The sequence below is a fragment of the Equus asinus genome, chromosome 7 (genome assembly GCF_041296235.1).
Source record: "Equus asinus isolate D_3611 breed Donkey chromosome 7, EquAss-T2T_v2, whole genome shotgun sequence".
In the NCBI taxonomy this organism is placed as follows: domain Eukaryota; kingdom Metazoa; phylum Chordata; class Mammalia; order Perissodactyla; family Equidae; genus Equus; species Equus asinus.
This window is the reverse complement of record NC_091796.1, coordinates 92,943,321-92,963,440: the sequence shown is the minus strand read 5'-3', so window position 1 is coordinate 92,963,440 and position 20,120 is coordinate 92,943,321. Positions and strand designations below refer to the sequence as shown.

The window sequence follows — 20,120 nt, the reverse complement described above, 5'->3', positions numbered from 1 at the left end:
AATAATTATATAGGTTCACTAACTGATGGGACAGGAGTAACATGAAAATAGATGTTTAAATTTGCAGCAACTACATTTTTTTTTTTAAATATCGGCACCTGAGCTAACAACTGTTGCCAATCTTCTTTTGTTTTTCTCCTGCTTTTTCTCCCCGAATCCCCCCAGTACATAGTTGCATATTTTAGTTGTGGGTCCTTCTAGTTGTGGCATGTGGTATGCCGCCTCAACATGGCCTGACGAGCAGTGCCATGTCCGCGCCCAGGATCTGAACCAGTGAAACCCTGGGCCACGGAAGCAGAGCGCGTGAACTTAACCACTCGGCCATGGGGGCGGCCCCTACATTTTTTTTATTTTTCCGAATTTTCTTTTGTTGTATAGTTCTTAAAATATACTATAGCACATCATCTATTCATTCTTTAATATGTTAACAAATATTTTAAAATAACTTGAGAATTCTATTGTTTTATTTATTCACTTATTTTTTTTTAGATATATCTTTTCATTCATATTAACAAAGATTGAGGAAGTAGCTTAACAATATTTCCTAATTTTTATATATCTTTTGTTATTATATTTTGGTTAAAAACTTTTTGAAGAAAAATTTCATATGTTGTCACACTATATAGCCTTCTGTTTATTAGTGTATTTTGCTTAACAAAACTAAATTTATGCTAACATTTAAGGTCAGTTAACTTTCCATAACTTATATTGTCCTTTAAGTCCTTAATTGTCTCTTACTTTGAGCACAGCAATAGAGATTATAAGCTAACAAATTATTTTTGTCTCCTGATTTGAAATGCAGTCACTCCTTCCTTCCTTCCTTTCTGTCTGAGGAAGATTGGCCCTGAGCTGACATCTGTTGCCAAACTTCCTCTTTTTCCTGAGGAAGATGGTCCCTAAGCTAACATCTGTACCAATCTTCCTCTACTTTGTATATGGGATCGTGTCAAAGCATGGTTGATTAGCAATGTGCAGATCCGTGCTCGGGATCCAAACCTACAAACCTCCAGACGCCAAAGCGGAGCACACAAACTTAACCACTATGCCAGAGGACCAGCCCCACTTTTTCCTTTTAAATTTAAAAATAACTTTGGCCCAGTTATATTGATTTCAATTCAATTATCTTTGTTTAGCTTCTCCTACATTATTCTTCCACATGAGCTTGGTTTTAGGAGTTAAAATTATTTATCTTCATAATTTATCTTTCCTTTCTTTCTGGCAGCTCATAAGATAATGCCTTTGTCTTTAAAGTTTCAAAACTTTTACATCAATGCCTAGATAGTGTCTTTTTGTTGATTATGCCTGTCAACTCTGCTGAATTCCAGACAAAATTTATTTTTTAATATAAGACATAAATCCATAATGTTATTCTGAATATGGCTGGGGATACTGTTTCTCTGGGTTCTAAGATCTGAGTCCTTGAAATTAAGCATTGTGTCCTATTTGTATTTTTATCTATAACAAGAAGCACAGTGCCTGCATTTGTCTTTATCTGCATCAATATCTGTATCTATCTATAACTATGCTATACCTAATCTATCTCTTGACTGAGCTAGTTAGCTCTCAAAAGAATTATGTGTCTCAAGCAGTATTCGTGGCTGCATGGGACTTACTCCCCAACTTCAATAATGCATGTGTCTTACAAAAGCATATATGCTGCTTACTTTTTTCTTTCTCTACATATCCTGTAAGCATGAGGTCACCAATGTGGTAGACCAGCGTGACATTTGAGGTTTGGCATAATGATCCAGATTTCTGTGGGCTAAAATGTGGCGCAAATTGGGAGAATTTATCTCAGAGCTATAGCAAAGAGGAGGTGCCTTACAGGAGATAAGAAAGTGCTTGCCATTTTTTCTACTTATTGAAATAGAGACAGAAGAAAAAATAGATTTCTTTACCAAAATATGAATACCAAATACTAGAGATTTTATACTTAGCTATGCCAACATACAAGATGATCGCTCCAGTGGAAATTACTATGTGGTTAAGCTTACGATAACCCATTGACATTTTACAAAGTCTTTTGCATTGGCCAAATGGGAGCATTAAACAATATTTTGTTGGAAGTGACAACTTATGCATCTCTCAAGTTTTGATCATTGCCATAAAAGGTGTGATATCTCCCACTGCTGAAATGTGATTTTTTCTTTTGATTAATTCATTTTGAAACAAGAATTACTTTGGAGATTCTTCCATTTAGTCCTTCCTATCATATTAATTCATATTCCATGGGTCAGTCCAATATAGACATTTTGTCAGTTGCTCACATCTCTTCCACTTACATACTCAGGAACTGAAGAAAAAAATTAAAAGGTTAATTTGAAATAGCCTAGGTCCAAGTACTTTTTGGGCCTCTTCTCTTTGCTAGCCACACTCACCCCCTTTGTAATTTCATACGGGTTCATGGCTTTGAATACAACCAATACGAAATTCCTCCTTCTGGACTTTTCTCCTAAATTCCAGATTTATATATCCAACTACCAAACATCATCATTTGGATGATTTAATAGCATCTTGAATTTAACTTGTCCAACCTGCTGCAAGCGCAGCATTTCCCATCTCAGAGGATAGCAGCTCCTTCCCCAAATTTACTTAGGTCAGAAATCATCTTTGATTACTCTCTTTCTGTCCTACCTATCAGGAAATCCTGTTGACTTTACCTTCAAAATATCCAGAACCTTATATTACCACATCTACTGCTAGACCATAGTCCAAACCACAGTCATCTCTTGCCGGGATATTTGCAAGGACCTTCTAAATGACCTTGCTGATTCTTCTCTTACCCCCACCCCTAAAGTCTGTGCATGACAGAGCACACTGGGGTTTCCAATGGCAACACAGGTCAGATTATGTTTCTACTCAGATCAACCTACTTCAAAGCTTCACCATCTTTTTCAGAAATATAAGCGTTATCTGACCTCATCTCCCACCACTCTTCCCTTAACTGCATTGTTGCGGCCATATTGGCTTTCCCATTGTTCTTAGCACACCTCAGGCAAGGCTACAACTTAGGGTCTTTGCATTGGCTCACCTCTCTGTCTGTAATTCTCTATCTGATTATAACCCTATGAATAGCTGCTACGCATCTTTGTGGTTTCTGCTTGAAGTTTTTACCCTAATCACCCTTGTTAAAATTGTATCCCACTCCTGACTCACAGCATGGCCAATATCTGTATCCTTTTCTACTGTTTTAATTCACTCATAAATTTCTAATATACAGTGTAATTTACTTCTTATATTTACATCTGGTGTTTATTTTTTATTTTTCCTCTTCCTAATAGAATGTAAGTTCCATGCAATCAGGGAACTTTTTCTCCTATTTTCTTCACCACGCTATTCTAGGCACAAAACACAGCTAGACGGACAGGAGGCATTCAAAACTTGTTTATTAAATGAATGACTAAAATAATGAATGAATGAAAATTACATTTCACTAGTTCTTCATTGGTTCCATTTCTCACCAGTAAACTTACAATAAAGGGCAGAGTCTCTGTTTTAGGGTTAGCTCAGAATCAATGTCTAACAAATAAAGAACAATAATACTGTGGGTAATTCTCCTTTCTCTGTGTACAGTTAGCCACGGCAAATGGCTGCACGCCCCGATGGGAAAGGCTAAGAGGAACATCAGTAGTGTATATTTGTGATGTCTAGTCTTCATAGAATCTTTCTTCCACTGTACTCAGACTCATTCAAATAGCTTTAGATCCATGAAGTTACACAAGTTTGACAACTGAGTGAGGGCTTGCAATTCACTATCATAATGTCTTAAAACAAGGTAGTAATTAAACAAATTTTGAGATTTTTCCAGTTATAATAATCATATATGTTGGACAGCCTATGTATCTGGGCTCTAGGAGACCAAAAATCAGTTAAACTGCTAAATACTCCAGCATGTCAGACCATTCTGACTTCCATGGCAGCTCCTTGGCCTCTCCTAGTGACTTTTCTTTGTGTGCCTCCACTTAGGTGCAGTCACTCTAGGATTCTTCCAATCCCCCCTAAAAACTATGAGCTCCTTTCAACCACAGCATTTCATACCAGCATCCCGGTTGACAAATACAGCCACTAATCACTATTCAAATGCTGCTTCCTTCACTGATGTATTTCTCACAGCCTTGGGTCTGCTGGGTTTTCGTGAAGAACAGAGTGGGTCAACGAGCTGGTCACTCATGACATATTCACTCGAGCATTTCACTCTCTCCTGATTATGTGGAGCACTTCCCCAGTATTATTTTTCAAATGCTCACATCTCAACAAGGTTTAGTATGAGACACTATTGAAAGAACAATTATGAGCAAACAATTGTTACCATCCCCAGCTGCTTGAGCTAACACATTGAATTCAAAAACTCTGAGAATTTTAGCCATTGGTGGATTCAGACTGATAGCAAATTATGTTCTTCTTTTGCAAACATCATCAGTCTATGCCCAAATGTAAGAGCAAAATTTTTTGCTGATAAGATTCACCGAAGTCCTAAAATTCTCTTAGTAAGTCAACCTCTTCTCTAGTATCTGACTAGCCAATTGACATTCAATCAGTAACCCTCTTCCACACACTGGAGAGCGTGGTCATGAGGCCTTACAAGACTTATGCCAGTGGGCACTTACAGGGTAACTCCCTCCGGAAAAGAAGTTACAGCATTGTACTAAAGATGGACTAACAGACCATTAAATCTATTCTGTTTTCTGACTGTAGAACTAAATAAATTTTCCTATCTGTCTTGAATATAAGTGTGACATGGGACTAATTTTCCCCAGTAGAATGTGAGTAGAATTGATGTTTCACTTCTGGTGTGCCCTCTCTACTCCTTTGTTTCTGTTTCTCACTGCTAGCTGGATTTCAATGCCTAGGATAAACTCAAGAGACATGTTTTGTAACAAAAAGTCTAAAACATGTGGCAAAGGCATAGCATACAGGAAACAAGAAATAATAAAACTGTTATCAGAGGCTGAAGAGATGACGATCCGTATTACGTAATGGCAAAACATTTGGTAAAACTCTTGCCTACAATTTCCTGGGGGAAGATCACAAGTCTACTGAACTGGCAGGTGTGGGGAAAAGACTGACAAGAATCAAAGTATTCATGTCTGTTAGATACTATTGTATCTTTTTGTCAGCATATTACAAGAAAGAAACACATCCAGAAGGAAATTGGCCAGTTTGCAAGCACAAACAGGAAAGAGAGACTGTCTGGAAATTCAGAGCCTTTGAGAGTGGGAAAGCTAACTGCTTCTAACCACCAAACAGTGGGTAATGTGATGAAAAAAACCTTGAGAAACAAAAATCACATTAAAACACAACCATGCACAGGAAAAATCCCTTCCAGCAATGATGAAGTAATAGAACCCCAATTTATTATTTTCCCCTAAACAACTAGAAAACTGAAGAAGGTATATGAAAGAATGAAAAAGAGGAAGAAAGAAAGGGAGGGAGGAAGAGAGAAAGAGGGAAGAAGGGATGAAAGAAAAAAGACCTATATGACTCTCTCAATAGACGCAGAATTTTTTTCTTACAAAATTCAGCACATACTCATGAAAAAAAAAAAGATTAACCAATCTAGAAATAAAAAAGAAGCTCCCAAAATTGAAGCACACTTACAAAAAAAAAAATCCTCCATAGTTAACATTATACTTCATGGCAAAAGATTGACTGCTTTCTTTCCTCTTATGATCGGGAACAAGATGAGGATGCCTTCACCACTTCTGTTCATCATAATGAAGGTAAGAAAAGGAAACTGAAAAGAAACTTTACAGTTTGGAAAGAAAAAAGTAAAAATGTCTTTATTTGCACATGACATGGTTTTCTACATGGAAAATATCAAAGCTACTACAACTAATTAATGCACATATGAAGGATACAAGAGCAATATAAAAAATCAATTATATGCCTGTATAGTAACAATTAAAAATTGGAACTTGAAGTAAAAACAATAGCATTTCTGATAAAATAAAAAATAGGAAATACTGAGAGACAAATTTAATTAAATATAAGCAAAATTTGTGAACTGAAATAATACACAACGTTGCTTGGGTAACATAAAGAGAACCAAAAGAAGTGGAAATGTATACCATATTCATGGTAAAAAACCCAGAAAATATTAAGATGTCCATTCTCGCAAAATTGATCTATAGACTAAAGGCAATCCTGATCAAAATCTCAGCTGAGGTTTTATGATTTTGTTTTTGGTAGAACTTTTTGACAAGCTTATTTTAAAACATAGGGAAATGAAAAATGAACCATTATCAGAAACAAGTTTTTGAAATAAAAACAAAGTTGGAGTACTTACTATACATCATATCAAAACTTACAATAATGGTCAGTAAACAAGACAGTGTGACATTGGCGTATAGACAGACATGTGAGATGGAACAAAGATTCTAAAAATTGACATCCACATATATAAATAGACAATATTGATATATATTACTGATATTTCAACATATTTCCAAGGTGATTCAATGTAGAAATTTTGCTAAACTAGTGAAGTAACACTTGATATCCATATACAAAATAATAAACTTCTATCCTTACCCCTCATCATACTCAAAAAGCTGATTCAAGTGGACCATTGACTTACAAGTAAGAGCTAGGGCCCAGCTCCATGGCCAAGTTTTTAAAGTTCCATGCTCTCCTGGGCTGTCTGGGTTCAGATCCCGGGTGAGGACCTACTCCGCTCAGTAGCCATGCTGGTGAGGTGTTCCACATACAAAATAGAGGAAGATTGGCATGGATGTTAGCTAGTCTTCCTCAAGGAAAAAAAAATAAGGATTGGCAATGGATGTTAGTTCAGGGCAAATCTTCCTCGGGAAAAACAAATAAATGCATAAATAAAAGTAAAGGCTAAAACAATTACAATTCTAGAAGAAATCATATGAGAAAATCTTTTTATCCTTGGGGAGGGCAATGATATCTTGGATAAGACACAAAAAGCAGAAACCACAAACGGAAAAAGTGATAAACTAGACTTATCTAAATCAAAAACTTCTGCTCCATAAAGGACTCTTATGGGAATTTAAAGGCAAGTCACCAACTGAGAGAAAATATTTGCAACATAAAATTTGACAAAGGATCTTTTTTTTTCCAAACTATGCAGAACTCTATAACTCAAGAGGACAAAGAAGGGGGACAAAATATTTGAACACGTTTTATAGAAGAGGATAAAAAAATTATATAAACACATAAAAAGATGCATACCATAGTCATCACTAATGGGAAATATCACAATTAAATCACTGCACACTTTCCAGAATAGCTAAAGTTATAAAGATTGACAATATTACATGGTGGAGAGAATAAGTGAAACTCGTAAATTGCCGGTGAGAATGTAAAACCATATAACCACATTGGCAGTTTCTTGTAAAGTCAAACATACATTTACCATATTTATCACTCCCACATTTATCAAAAAGAAGTGAGAACACATTCTCATAAAAATTTGCACACAAATGGTCACAGGTCATAGAGCATGACAGCCAAAAACTGGAAACAACTCAAATGTTCATCAAGAGAATAATGGAGAAACATATTTTGGTATATCCATATAATAGGATACTATTCAGCAAAAAATAGAATGAACGCTTGGTATACAATATCAAGGAAGAATCTCAAAATCACTAGGCTGATTAAAAGATACAAAATAGTGCATACTGTATGATTTCATTTATAAGAAATTCTAGACAAACTGAAAAAATCTCTAGTGACAGAAGGCCCATCAGCAGTTGCCTAGTGCAGTCCACGGAGCAGAGGTTCACTGTACAGGTACATGAGGGAACTTTCTGGTGTGCCAGAAATGTTTTCTGTCATAATTGTGGCATCAGTTACCCAACTGTATATTTCATAAATATCATCGAATTGCACACATAAAATTGGTAACCTTAATTGTATATAAATTATAGCTCAAGAGATGATGGAAAATTCAGCTTTGCTGCAAAGGTGATTAATTGTGTAGCCTTTCCACTGAATCTTGGTAGTTTCAATGTAGCTACAATTAATTTAAAAGTTAGGGCAAAGAGGTAAGAAAATAAAGAAATAAAATAGATTTGAGACTATGTGTAACAATTTAAGTATGATTACAAACATATGTAACTGAAATTAAATAGATTAGAAGCCTACAAAATTTATGAAGGAGTAATTTTGCCAAATAAACCATGGGGCAGACTGGAAATTATTTGACTTTTTGTGACTTATAATAAACTTTGGTCCTCCAAACTTCCATGTACAGAAAGCTGGCTTTAAAAGCCTTACAATTTCTCAAGAGAGCATTATCCCTGCTTCAGACATTGTCATGGAGCATGATGGATAAGACAGAACTTCTAGACGGTAGAGTCAGGGCCACAGAGATTATTTCCTCTTCTGGGTTCAGAGGTCTTCATAATATCTCCCCGGTGGGATTTCAGAATTGCTACAGAAGAATAATTACCGAGTCTCTCATTCTTCCTCTTTATAATGGATATCATCATTACCCTGTCTTTATTCCCTGTACATACTGTACATATAATTCTGTACATAGTAGGAGAAAGTCTTTTCAGTTTACAAGCAGCCAGACCACAGGGAATCCTTGTCACACCAAATGCAGATGACTGTTCAAGTTCAGGAGATCCTGGATTTTGAGTAGATACAGTGACTGGATTGGACCTTAGACTTTCTTTCCTGGGGATGGAATTAGTGTGTGCTATATGTGGGCAAAAGGCTAAAATATGTTTAAATTTTCCAAGGCAATTGATCCAGAGCTGAGCAAATGGAACTCACAGTCATTTCCTGGTTTCCATCCTTCATTCCATTCATTCTCTCATCCACTGTCTATTTTATTTTTACTTGGGCACTGGGAAGGTAGAAATGAAAATCACACAATCCTCCTCTGCAGCATCTCCCATTCTAGGCAGATAGTCTCGTGTGCTCATATTTGCATTACAGTGCATCCGCCATGGAGAACAAGCGTACATGCTGATGGACTGAGAGGTGAGCTCCTAAAGGGGAGGTAATCTTCCGAAAAAGGAGAGACTTGAGTGTGGATTTAAAGGATGCAGAAAGACTATAAAAGTGAAAAGCTTTGGTCCATTTAATCAGATTGCTCAGGAAGCTCCATATAAATGTTTATCATAGTAATCCACTCATTAATTACTCATTCATTTATTCATCTAACAAACCTAAACCGTCCTTCAATTACAGAGATTTTCTGTGCTGGGGACCATGTTAGGTATTATATTAGTTTTCTATTACTACTGCAACAAATTGTCACAAACTTAGTGGCTTAAAACAACCCAAATTTATTAACTTACAGTTTGGTAGGTCAGAAATGTGGCATGGTCTTAGTGGACTAAAATCAAGGCGATGGCTGGTCTGCATTCCTTTCTAGAAGCTCCGTAGGGGAAAATGCATTTCCTTGCATCTTTGGGTTTCTGCAGGCCACCCTATGTTACCTTCTCCTTCCTCCAGCTACAAAGCCAGCAATGGCAGTGGGAGTCCTTCTCATATCACATTGCCCTGACTACCTCTTCTGCCTCCCTTTTCCACTTGGAAGAATGCTTCCCATTACAATGGGCCCACCTGGATAATTCAAAATAATCTCCCCATCTCAAGGTCCTAATTTAATCGCATCTGCAAAGTCTCACATAAGGTAGCATCTTCACAAATTCTGGGGATTAAGACTTGGACATCTTTCGAGGGGCATTATTTGCCTAGCACAGGCACAAATCTGCAGTGTTTCCCTTTACTCCTGAGATCTACAATAGGGCCTGACTGTGCCTGTCTCCCCAAATTCCAATTAGCTGCTAATCCACCAAGACAGCAAATAGTCTAAATATTCCAGTCTCTCATACATTCTTTGAGGAAGAAGTTGTTTTGAGAAGTTAATCTCTTTTATAATTCTCATTTTAAAGATGAAGCAACTGATATTCTGGGAGTTTAATTAGCATGCCCAAAGTCACAGGTGATGGAAGCAGAATATTGTTAAAATTCAGAGCTCATGACTGCAGGTCCCTTCATTTCCCAGAGCAAGATTCTGTCAGATCTCATATAGAGTTCATTTTAAGTTGTTCTTTTTTTAAAAAGTCCATTATTTAATGAGACTAATTTAGGGAAAGGTATAAAAATTTAATCACTTTTTTTCTTATTTTACTAATAGAGTACCTTCAAACTTTCAGTGAAAATACTGCATTGAACAAGAAATCCTACTATTCAACTCAATGACAGCTGACTATGACGCACTTTCAAATGCCGGGTACTTGGTGATGCATCTGTTCACCCCAGGAAATCTCTCCCATGCACGTCTCTAAATCTTCTCTATTCTAAGTAAATTGCCTGAAGATGAATTTATTATCATTTTGCTACTTTTTCCAAGCAGGATTTAAACAGCTGAATGGAAGGAGTTATCTGCCACCCTTAAAGGTTCCTTCCCTTGTTATTAATTATTTGGGTATTTATAGGGTATCAGTACAGAACTCCATTTCTTGAGGACTATTAGTTATGGTAGCAATGAGATAAGATTGATTTCTGGAACTTGTTCCAGAGTACCCATGTTTATAGAGCACCTTCCAAATAAAACTGGATCCATACACCCCCTAACTACAGACTTAGAGATGCTATTCTTCAGATGGGATAGAGTGGGTCAATGGACAAGGACGCAGGATCAGTCACACGGCTAATGAGTAGTAGAGTCCAGATTTGAATAGAAAGCTCATGTTCTTTCAATTATCCCATGCTGCTTTTTAACTCATCACAAACTTTGTCAAATGGGAAGAAAACTTGCTAATGTTTTAAACTACTGCAAAATGTATCTAAACCTTACTGGTTCAAGTTTACATTAGCAAAACGTGGAAAAAACAAACAGTTCAGCCCAATCCAACAAACTTAAAGTTGTGATTTACAAGATGGATATTTCAGAAAGATGCAAACATTTTCATCCACATGAAAGAAACTCTGTGAAAAGACATATGTTCAGAGTATTGTAGTCATAAGTGCTTAATACTAAAGGCAGTCAGGCAACACAGATGCAAGAAGCTTTAAAAGCTTTTGGAGTCTAAGGTTGTAACCTTTGGGTAGGATGGTGAGGCTGTCAGTCCACTGAAACCCAGCACTTCCCCTCAAGTGTCTGCGTTGCCCTTCCTTTCAAGCTAAGTGCCTACTCTGAGCTCCTCTGGCCATTACATAAAGCTTTTTAGGAAACATCAATTCCAGACAGATGTTTAACCCCAGGCTCTAAGGGGACTACACTGCGCATTGCTAGGTCTGTTGATTAATTTTACATGTGCATGCATGCTAATGTAGTCTGACACCGAGGCCCTCACAGCCGGTCAGCCACGTTAAGTAAACAAGTGGTTCAGGCAAATCTGTACTGAAAGTTGTCTGCACGAGATGCATTTCTGGCCTAGTCTTGAAGGAGAAATGGTTCTTCTTTTTCTTCAGCAGCTCTCAGAGGCCACCTGGTCAATATTATCCCAAATCTTCCTTGATTCACTTGGGATATGCCACCTCACTTTTCACTACCTGAGTGAAATATGAAGTATTTAAAAACAATTGAAATTGAAGCTCAAGGATAGCAAGACAATAGAGGAGCTTTTAACAATTTGATTATGGTTGGTGACAGTGATTACTCAGATAGAAATTAAACTGCATGGTCTATGTCTGTTGGTCTTATGTTTTGTGAAATTTACCAAATTATTAACATTAAATGTGATATGGTATTATTTAAAAAATGATGATTTTGAGGGGCCAGCCCCATGGCTTAGTTGTTAAGTTCAATGTGCTCCACTTTGGCAGCCTGGGTTTGGTTCCTGGGCTTGATCCTACACCACTCATTGGCAGCCATGCTGTGGTGGCATCCCACATACAAAATAGAGGAAGATTGGCACAGATGTTAGGTCAGGGCCAAGCTTCCTCAAGCAAAAAGAGGAAGACTGGCAACAGATGTAAGCTCAGGGGGAATCTTCCTCAGCAAAAAAAAAAAAGAAAGAAAGAAAGATGATTTTGAGAAAAATTAGTGAATAATATATCATTTATAAATATCAATATTGCATATTTCCCTTCTGATATTTGTAGATTAATTCAGATTAACTTTCCCACTAGGGGCAACAAGAAGAGCTGGGGGAAACTTTTAGTACCAAATTAGTTTGAAGGTACTGGAGAAAAATCAAGGCAGCCAGGACTTAAGACATTGGAGTCTTGAGGAGAAGAGATGCTTAGATGTAAGCCCAACAATCAGCACAGTTTTCCCTTTGAGAAATTTGCTAACTCACAGCTGGAGGTCTGGAGGCTGAGAAACTGAGCTGGGAGCTCCCAACAATCACAGGGTGAAGGGAGACAGAACTCAGAAATCAAGACTCCATAGGAAGGAGGAATCTTGGTAAACACTAGCAGCTCAGTTGAAACCCTTGAAGTCCTATACTTAAAGAGGAGAGAGAAACCCATCCCCACAAAGACTGACACCCTCCATCAAATCAGACAGGACTCGAGTCTAGCTGCTTTCCAGAAGCAAAAGTAAACAGCAACATCACAGAGCCTAACAAAATGTCTTGAACTCTGTAGGTAATTAAGAAAAATTAGTTAAATTTTGTTCTTATCAAGAGCATTGAAATATTTTCCAATAATAACAAAATGAATGGAAATAATTATCTTTCTTTTTTGGAGCCCTTGACTCATGCTCAGGTTCTGTGATCTTGGTTGTGTGTATACTATCGCTAATTCTTGTACCATATTTGCAAGTTAAGAATTATGTCTGATTACAGACTGCGGTTTACCGATGTTCAGTGACTTACAAAATCCACACAGCTATTCTACGACTGAGTTAAGATTGAAACTCTAGACTGTGTGCTTTCAACAAACACTTTTCTGTGGGTCAGGTGGGTGTAGATTTTCATGCAGTATAATAAAGGGTTACTTTAGGAGAGAAAGCAGAGGTCTGTTAGGAACTGTGGGTGTATTTTTGAAGACAATTATCTCTTGTGAAAAGTAATCATCTTAGATGTTTTTTCCGTGGAATTTGGAAGACATTCTAAATAGCACAAGAATGTCTCTTAAAATACTCATCAAAAAGAAAGATAATAATGAAATAATTCATTCAAAAATATTTACTGGGTGTTTATTACTTATCAGGCACTCTTCTATATTTTAGAGCTATAGCAATAAACAAAATCGACAAAGTCCATGGCTTGATGTATATTAGATTCTATTGGAGTGGACAGCTAATAAATAAACAAATAAAAGTAGAATTTAGGGAGTCATCAGTACTGAATTGATATTTATAGCCCAACTGGAGAGATGGGATGAAAGTCTGTTTGAGTAAGGTTCAAAAAAGAGAAGAAAGCTACTACAGACACAGTGTATAGCTCAGGCAATCTGTGGAATTCAGAAGACGCCCAGGAGTTAATGTGTTAGAATAAGTAATGCTTCACCCCATCATTCCTCTTGAAGGCCTGTCCTCTTCTAGAAGAAGGATGTAACAGTAGCATGCAATGATTTCTCTGTCGTGGATTTGTAAAAGGATCTGTGATTCTAGACAATAGATTGAATGTGGATGACATCAAAACAATGAGAACTGTTCCTTACACTCTTCCTAGTCAACCTGTATGATTATAGGGTATCTGAAAATTAATGGGATCAAAATAAACTTTATATTAGAATGACAGAGGAAGGGAGAAAAAATAGAATATGAATGAAATAAACAAGTGTCCAAACAACAGACAGGCATCAGCATCAATCGTCTTTCATTCTATATAATGTTTTTATGAAACAACCAAAATTGTAGTGTTTCACCCAGCAGGGTTGGCATCTGTGCCAAAAGCATGAGAAAAACAAAGCCCTGAACTGAGGTAACTCTCTCATTAAATTGACATTCTATCTGCAATCCTGCCTCTTAGATTACAAATCATAATAAAGGCTAAAATAAGGACACATATGTGATTTAAATACAACAGCATTATTTGCAGTCATGAAAATCTCCACAGTGAGTTTGGTGCTAGACCCAGCCATCCGAGGTTGCCTATGAAAGAGATTTATTTATCTCAAATTTTATTTTCTCTAAACTGAGCCTGGCTTTGCTGACCAACAAAATTTTCTGAAGGGCCCCAAATGCCACCTGAATTTCAGTTCTATAAATTCAACAGATTTTTCTTCCGTTTTCCAGGCTGGGATTTCATAGTGATGACAATTTCATTTTATCATGAATTTGAGTGTAAATCACTCAAAATAATTGAATAGTTCAGCACAACAGAAGAAGCCATTTCACTAAAGAAAGTATAGCAACAAAGTATGAGAATACTGCAGCCATAACATCGGGGTTTTTTTCCGTTTTCTAAAACCTCCCACACCCACTTCTTTAGCATATAATCAGTGTTACCACCTGATACAGTTCGTCAAATGATATTCAGGAATTTAAATCTTCTGGAAGTTGTCATAGCAAAAAGATGAGTATAATTTGGGTAGAAGGCATTGAGTGTGGCTTCTATTGAGCACTGATGCATGAAATAAAATGGTTTTAATTTAGATCAACTCTAAAGTACTATAAATTAATAGGTCATTTACCTAGAGGAAATTTTAATCAGATATAATCTGAAGTTACTCAAGAAATATTTAACAGGTACCATAATAGCTGCATCAAAAACATCAAGCCAACAGTTATGTGGCTTTCTGTTTATGACAATGACAAAACTGGACTTAGGAAATTTTTTGAGCAGTCAACAGTATTAATCCATTACTTGAAACAGCAGGTCCAGAGCAGTGGTGGTTTTACCAATTTAGTCTGATATAAAATGCTTGTCTCTCCAGCATGCTGAGAGAATGAGTTGTTTTGTATAATTGACATTTTTCAGAAAGACAAACAGTATCCTGACTCCTTTTAATTTCTGTTGGAATTTTTTTTCTCAAATATGTTTCACACATTTCCAGCTGCTTAAACTGAGGGTCCTAAATCATAATTTAACGTTTATTTGATTTTTTTCCAGACAATAATTAGGAAAAATAATTTCTAGAGATTTTCATGGCTTTTTGGTTCCTACACTGAATGCCCCCCCCACACACACAAACACACATTTTGTAATTTTAAATAAATATTTTTAAAATGTTGTTTCCTCATATCAAGTTATCCACTGTTACTTTTCACTAGTCTCAAGGAATCAGACACTAAATCATCTTCTTCCTGCTTAATGCATATCGTTTCAAGATGTCATGAGAATTATTTCTATTCAGCTTAGCTAAGATATTATGTGAGAACTGCTGGGGGCAAGTTTATTTAATAATTATGTGTTGCTCTAGTTAACGTTAAAGGCAGTTCACATTATTGAACATAGCTTCAAAAGTTAGAATTTGTCATCAAAACTTAGTAAATTTGAATTAAAAATTTGCTATGTTAAATCCAAACTTACCAAAAAATCCACATCTGAAAAATCCATTTTTATTTCATTGCTGCTTTTAAAAAGAATTAATCAAATATCAGTGTTGTGGACTGAATTGTATTTCCCCCAAATTCATGTGTTGAAGCCCTTACCCCACTGTGACTATATTTAGAGACAGGGTCTTTATGGAGGGAATTCAAGTTCAATGAGGTCATAAATCTGGGCCCCTAATCTGACAGGACTGATGTCCGTAGAAGAAGAGACGGCAGATGTCTCTCTTTCTCTCCTAGCACACACACAAGGAAAGCCATGGAAAGACACAGCAAGAAGCTGGGAAGAAAAGTCTCGCCAGAAATCAATCCTTGCTGGCAACTTGGTCTTGGACTTCTAGCCTCCAGCACTGTGAGAAAATAAATCACTGTTGCTTAAGCAACCCAGCCTGTGGCAGATCGTTTCGGCAATCCGAGCTAATTTATACAACCAAGGATGAACTCTTTCTCCCAATTGCTGATTTGCTCCTCTGTGATATCAGCAAACCAACGAGTTACCAATTAGGATAAAATCAATAGAGCCATGCAAAATGGTCAGGGAACCTTCGGACAGGAGAATATAAAAATTGCTCTGGATTCTTTCCCTGTAAAATATTTCCCATTATGGGATATTGAAATGCGTCTTTGTATCAAAAGGTCTGAGATTCTATAGTACAATGAAACCCACTCAACGGTTTCAGTTTATTTTTCTAAATGTGTTTTTCTATTTTGAACCACAGTTCTAGTTTGTGGTTGCGAAGAAAAATGTGGGTGGTGTCTTGGGAAGAAGACCTGATTTTTGCCAAAAGTAAGGGCCTCCTTTGCTTCAGAGCTTCACAGCAACAGCTTGGAGCGGAGTCCCCAACCTCTGCTGGGAGTTTTCTCAGTCCCCACCGCACGAAAGCCATATGGTCCCTGGATGGACTCCTGCCGTGCTCCATGGCAGGACTGCGAAAGACTTCATAAAATGGAGGAAACAAAAGCAAAATATTCATCTAAGGTCTCTCTGCATTTGTTTTTTTCTTTCCACTGGCATGCAGGAAAGAATGAAATCACAACAGTCATGATGGCCTAAAGAATGCAAGGTGCTGTTCCAAGATGAAGACAAAAAGGTGCACAGAAAGTCACCCCTGTATTCCCTGCAGAGCTACGAAACAAACACTCTAGCAATTGGAAGACCAGAAATAGGTATTAGATATCTTCTGGTATAACCTTCTTTTAGGGACAAATAAACTGAAAAGTTAAAATCCAAAATGACTTATTCAAGTTGCCATGCTGTCCTTGAGTAGGGTCAGGATCAAATTTAGCCTCAGATTTCCAGTCAAACTCTTCTAATGGAAGAATTTTAGACCTGTGAGCTCTCACAAGAAAGTCAGAAGGCTTGTTTGCATATCCTCAGGAACAAGCTAAAGGTCTCATACTTCCTCCCATTAGTTACCCGGGTCCACCTTCCACCCTCTCTTCTCCATCCTGCCCTCCATTTCCAGTCCTTGCTGCTGCCCTCATCCTGGTCTTGGGAACTACTTCAGATTTCACCTTCAGCTCCCTGTGATGAGTGGTTAATAATGGATTATCCACCCGCTTTTGTGTCTTTCCGCAATGCCAGAAGTTATTATGGTAAATTCAAGGATCTCCCGGCAAGCATCTGAGTCCTGGAAACGGTAAAAACAGCCCGGTGTTCCTTTACAGAGACTCAATCAAATGTCACACATTAAATCATATGAGTATCGTTAAAATATATTAATTAACAGCAAACACAGCATCCAATATGCAAGGGCTTACCAACCAAAATCCACAAAGTCCTTGGCACGGTCCAGTGAGTCTGGAATGGGAGATTGGTCCAGCATAGGAATCAGCAAGGCGACTAGTTGTGTGTTGTCCTCTCTCCGGGATGGCTCACTGGCATCAGTATTCCTTCCTCTCTCCCTTTTATGGTGCTTCCACATCTTATCCAGGTCTGCAGTTGTACTGTGTTGTTATCTCTGGCTGTGTCTTTGTGCCCTCTGGTTATCTCCGGATGTTTCTGTGGGTGTTCCTTTAAGGCGTTGTCAGTTACACCCATAACTCCATTTTCTTGTGCCTTTCATGAGTCCTTAGCGTGAATTCTTCCATTTTGTATGCTCTCTATACTCCCTCACTGCAATTTCTTAATCAGCTGTTATTATTTGTCAGGACTCCTCTCATGGTAAATAGAGACACCAATAACAACTGTTTACTTGACTATAAAGTAAAGCCATGCATCACAGACCCATGGGCACGGATGTTGATGGGTTTCAGGAAGAGCCTTCAGTTGGAACTGAGAAGTGAATCTCGCTCATTTTTTGTCTCTCATCTGTGTTTCTATATACTCCGTTTATTTGTAGATTGGAAAAGGTAAAATCAGTCAGATATGATAAGTTTTTTAATTTTAAGGAGAAAAGACTCATTTGAGCAATCTTAATAAAAGTTTTATTAAAAACATAAATGTGACAGAGAGACTGAACTACAATGGATATTTATCTAGATTTCTAAGGAGTAATGTCACTTATTGAAAGCTGCATTATAGCACATATGTGGGAGTAAGTTGAAGATGGGATTATAAGACCCCGGGAGTAAACAAAAAGTACTTTTAGCAGTTTAAACAAGAGGCAAAGATGGTTATCAGAGGGTAGTAGCTATGAAAAGCTGGGTAAGTGGTGACTTAAACAGGTCCCCTTTTTTAAGGGGAAATCTAGCCTGATCACTGGTCTCATGGCAGGTTGGTAATGGTTCCAAATGAGCAAAAGTGAAACCATCTTGTTACGCTAAATGGCTTTAGCCCTTTCTCTGTTTGACTACTCACTGCTCTGCACCCACTCTAAAAAATTCACATGCTCTCCTGATTTATGGCCTCTGCTTATGTATGTACTCCCCAAGAGCTTGATAAATTAAAACTTTGTTCTGTTACTTTCTCTTCAGGAACAGGCTGACCAGAGGTAGGAAACACACCTAAAAGGTATCCATCATGACTAGCAGACGAATGGAACAATTGGAACAATGTGATGCCCGGAGCCCATTGCTCCTGGAGACCAACATCCCTGGATCCTCTCCTTACTGCCCATTTTCCCTATGTAACTGCCTCAAGATTCTGCAATTCTTGAAGATGGTTTTTGTTTTGAGACAAGACTCTACCATCTTCCCTATTATGCTGGTTAACTGAATTAAAACTTCCTTTCTCAATCCCTAACTCGTGATTAATTGGCTCAGATCGTGGCAGGCAGAGCAAGCCCATTGCTGGGTATCAATGGGGACAGAGAAGATTGTATGTGAATCACAATCTTTAAAACAAGAATCATCAAGAGATTTAAATATGATATATTTTAACCTAGGAATTTTCCACCTAGAAAAGTATCCTAAGGAAATACCCAGACAACATCCATCCCAAGGGAACGACCAGAAAAGAACATACAGATTTTTATAGGCCTATTTATCAAAAAGGTGATAGTTCACATTAATGGTTTGTTACTAGGTAAGCCCTCATGGGGTGTGTGGGGGGCAGACATTATCAGAGCATTTTCCTACCTGGGAAAGGGACAGAAGGGCGTTTCTCAAACTCCAGCCCTCTCTAGATGGGAGTAGAGAAAAAAAATCTAAGAAATGTTTAAAGTCACAATCTACCCCTTCTACCAAGAGTATCAACTAACTTTACTTCTAATTAGCATATAGTATGTCCTCTTTTGTTTCCGGCTTCTTTGATTGGTGTTAAGTTTGTGAGATTTATTCTATTCATATTGTGCATATTCATATTATCATTCTGTTTCATGGTTAATCTTTCATTCTCATTGCTGAAAAGTGTTATATTGTGTGAACTAAAAAAAAAATCATTCTATTCTCAATGGGCATGTGGGTAGATTCCAGTTTGAGGTTATTAAGAATTGTTCCATTATGGACATTCTAGTTCATCCTTTTTCATAAACATATGCCACATTTCTGTTGCACATATACCAAGAACTGGAATTGAAGGATCACAGAATATGGAATTATTCAGTTTTAGTGGAAACTACTAAATAGCTTTCCAAAGTGATGTTAGTCCCACTGGCAATTATGAGAGGTGTAATTTTCTTCGCATACTTGCCAAGCCTGGGTATTTACTGTTTTTCTCATTTTAGGTATCTGGTGATTGGATATAGAATCATATTTTTTTGACCGTTGAAGTTGAGCACCTTTCTTATGTTTATTGGACATTTGGCAAACCTTTGTTAAGTGTATGTCCAAGATATGTGCTCATTGTTGCTTTTCCACTGGGTTGCCTGTCTCTTTCTTGTTGATACGGGAGGCTTGCTTTTAAGGATATACATCCTATATATGAGCTCATTGATGGATATATATATATAGAGAGAGATAAATATATAATTATAAATAGTAAACATCTTCTTCCCCTCTGGGGCTTGATTTTCACTCTTCTAATGGTAACATTTGATGAAAGAAGTTTTTAACTTTGAGAGTTTTTAATTTTTAATTTAAGATAAAATTTAGCAATTTTAACTTTTGCTAAAAGATATTTTCTTGCCTATTCCAAGATCACAAAGGTGTATTCTAAATTTTCCTCCAAAAATTTCATTATTTTATTTTTTATGTTTAGACAAGTAATCTATCTGGAATTGATTTTGTGTATAGTATGAGATAGGTGTTCAGACTCTTTTTTTGAATGGATATTAATTGACTCAGCACCATATGTGGTATAATTCATAAAAATTTAGTACAATATATTATTCTAAAATGTAGACTTTGTTGTATTTAGGGGATG

The 20,120-nt window shown here is 37.1% G+C and overlaps 1 long non-coding RNA gene across 1 annotated transcript in view; it reads left to right on the top strand.

The window, feature by feature from the left end:
* Positions 1-18,617, top strand: part of LOC106834823 (uncharacterized) — a 65,716-nt gene extending 47,099 nt beyond the window's left edge. The window contains exon 5 of the long non-coding RNA XR_011504884.1: positions 18,293-18,617. This is a non-coding gene — a long non-coding RNA (uncharacterized lncRNA). The remainder of the gene's footprint in view (positions 1-18,292) is intronic.
* The last annotated feature ends 1,503 nt before the right edge of the window (positions 18,618-20,120 follow it).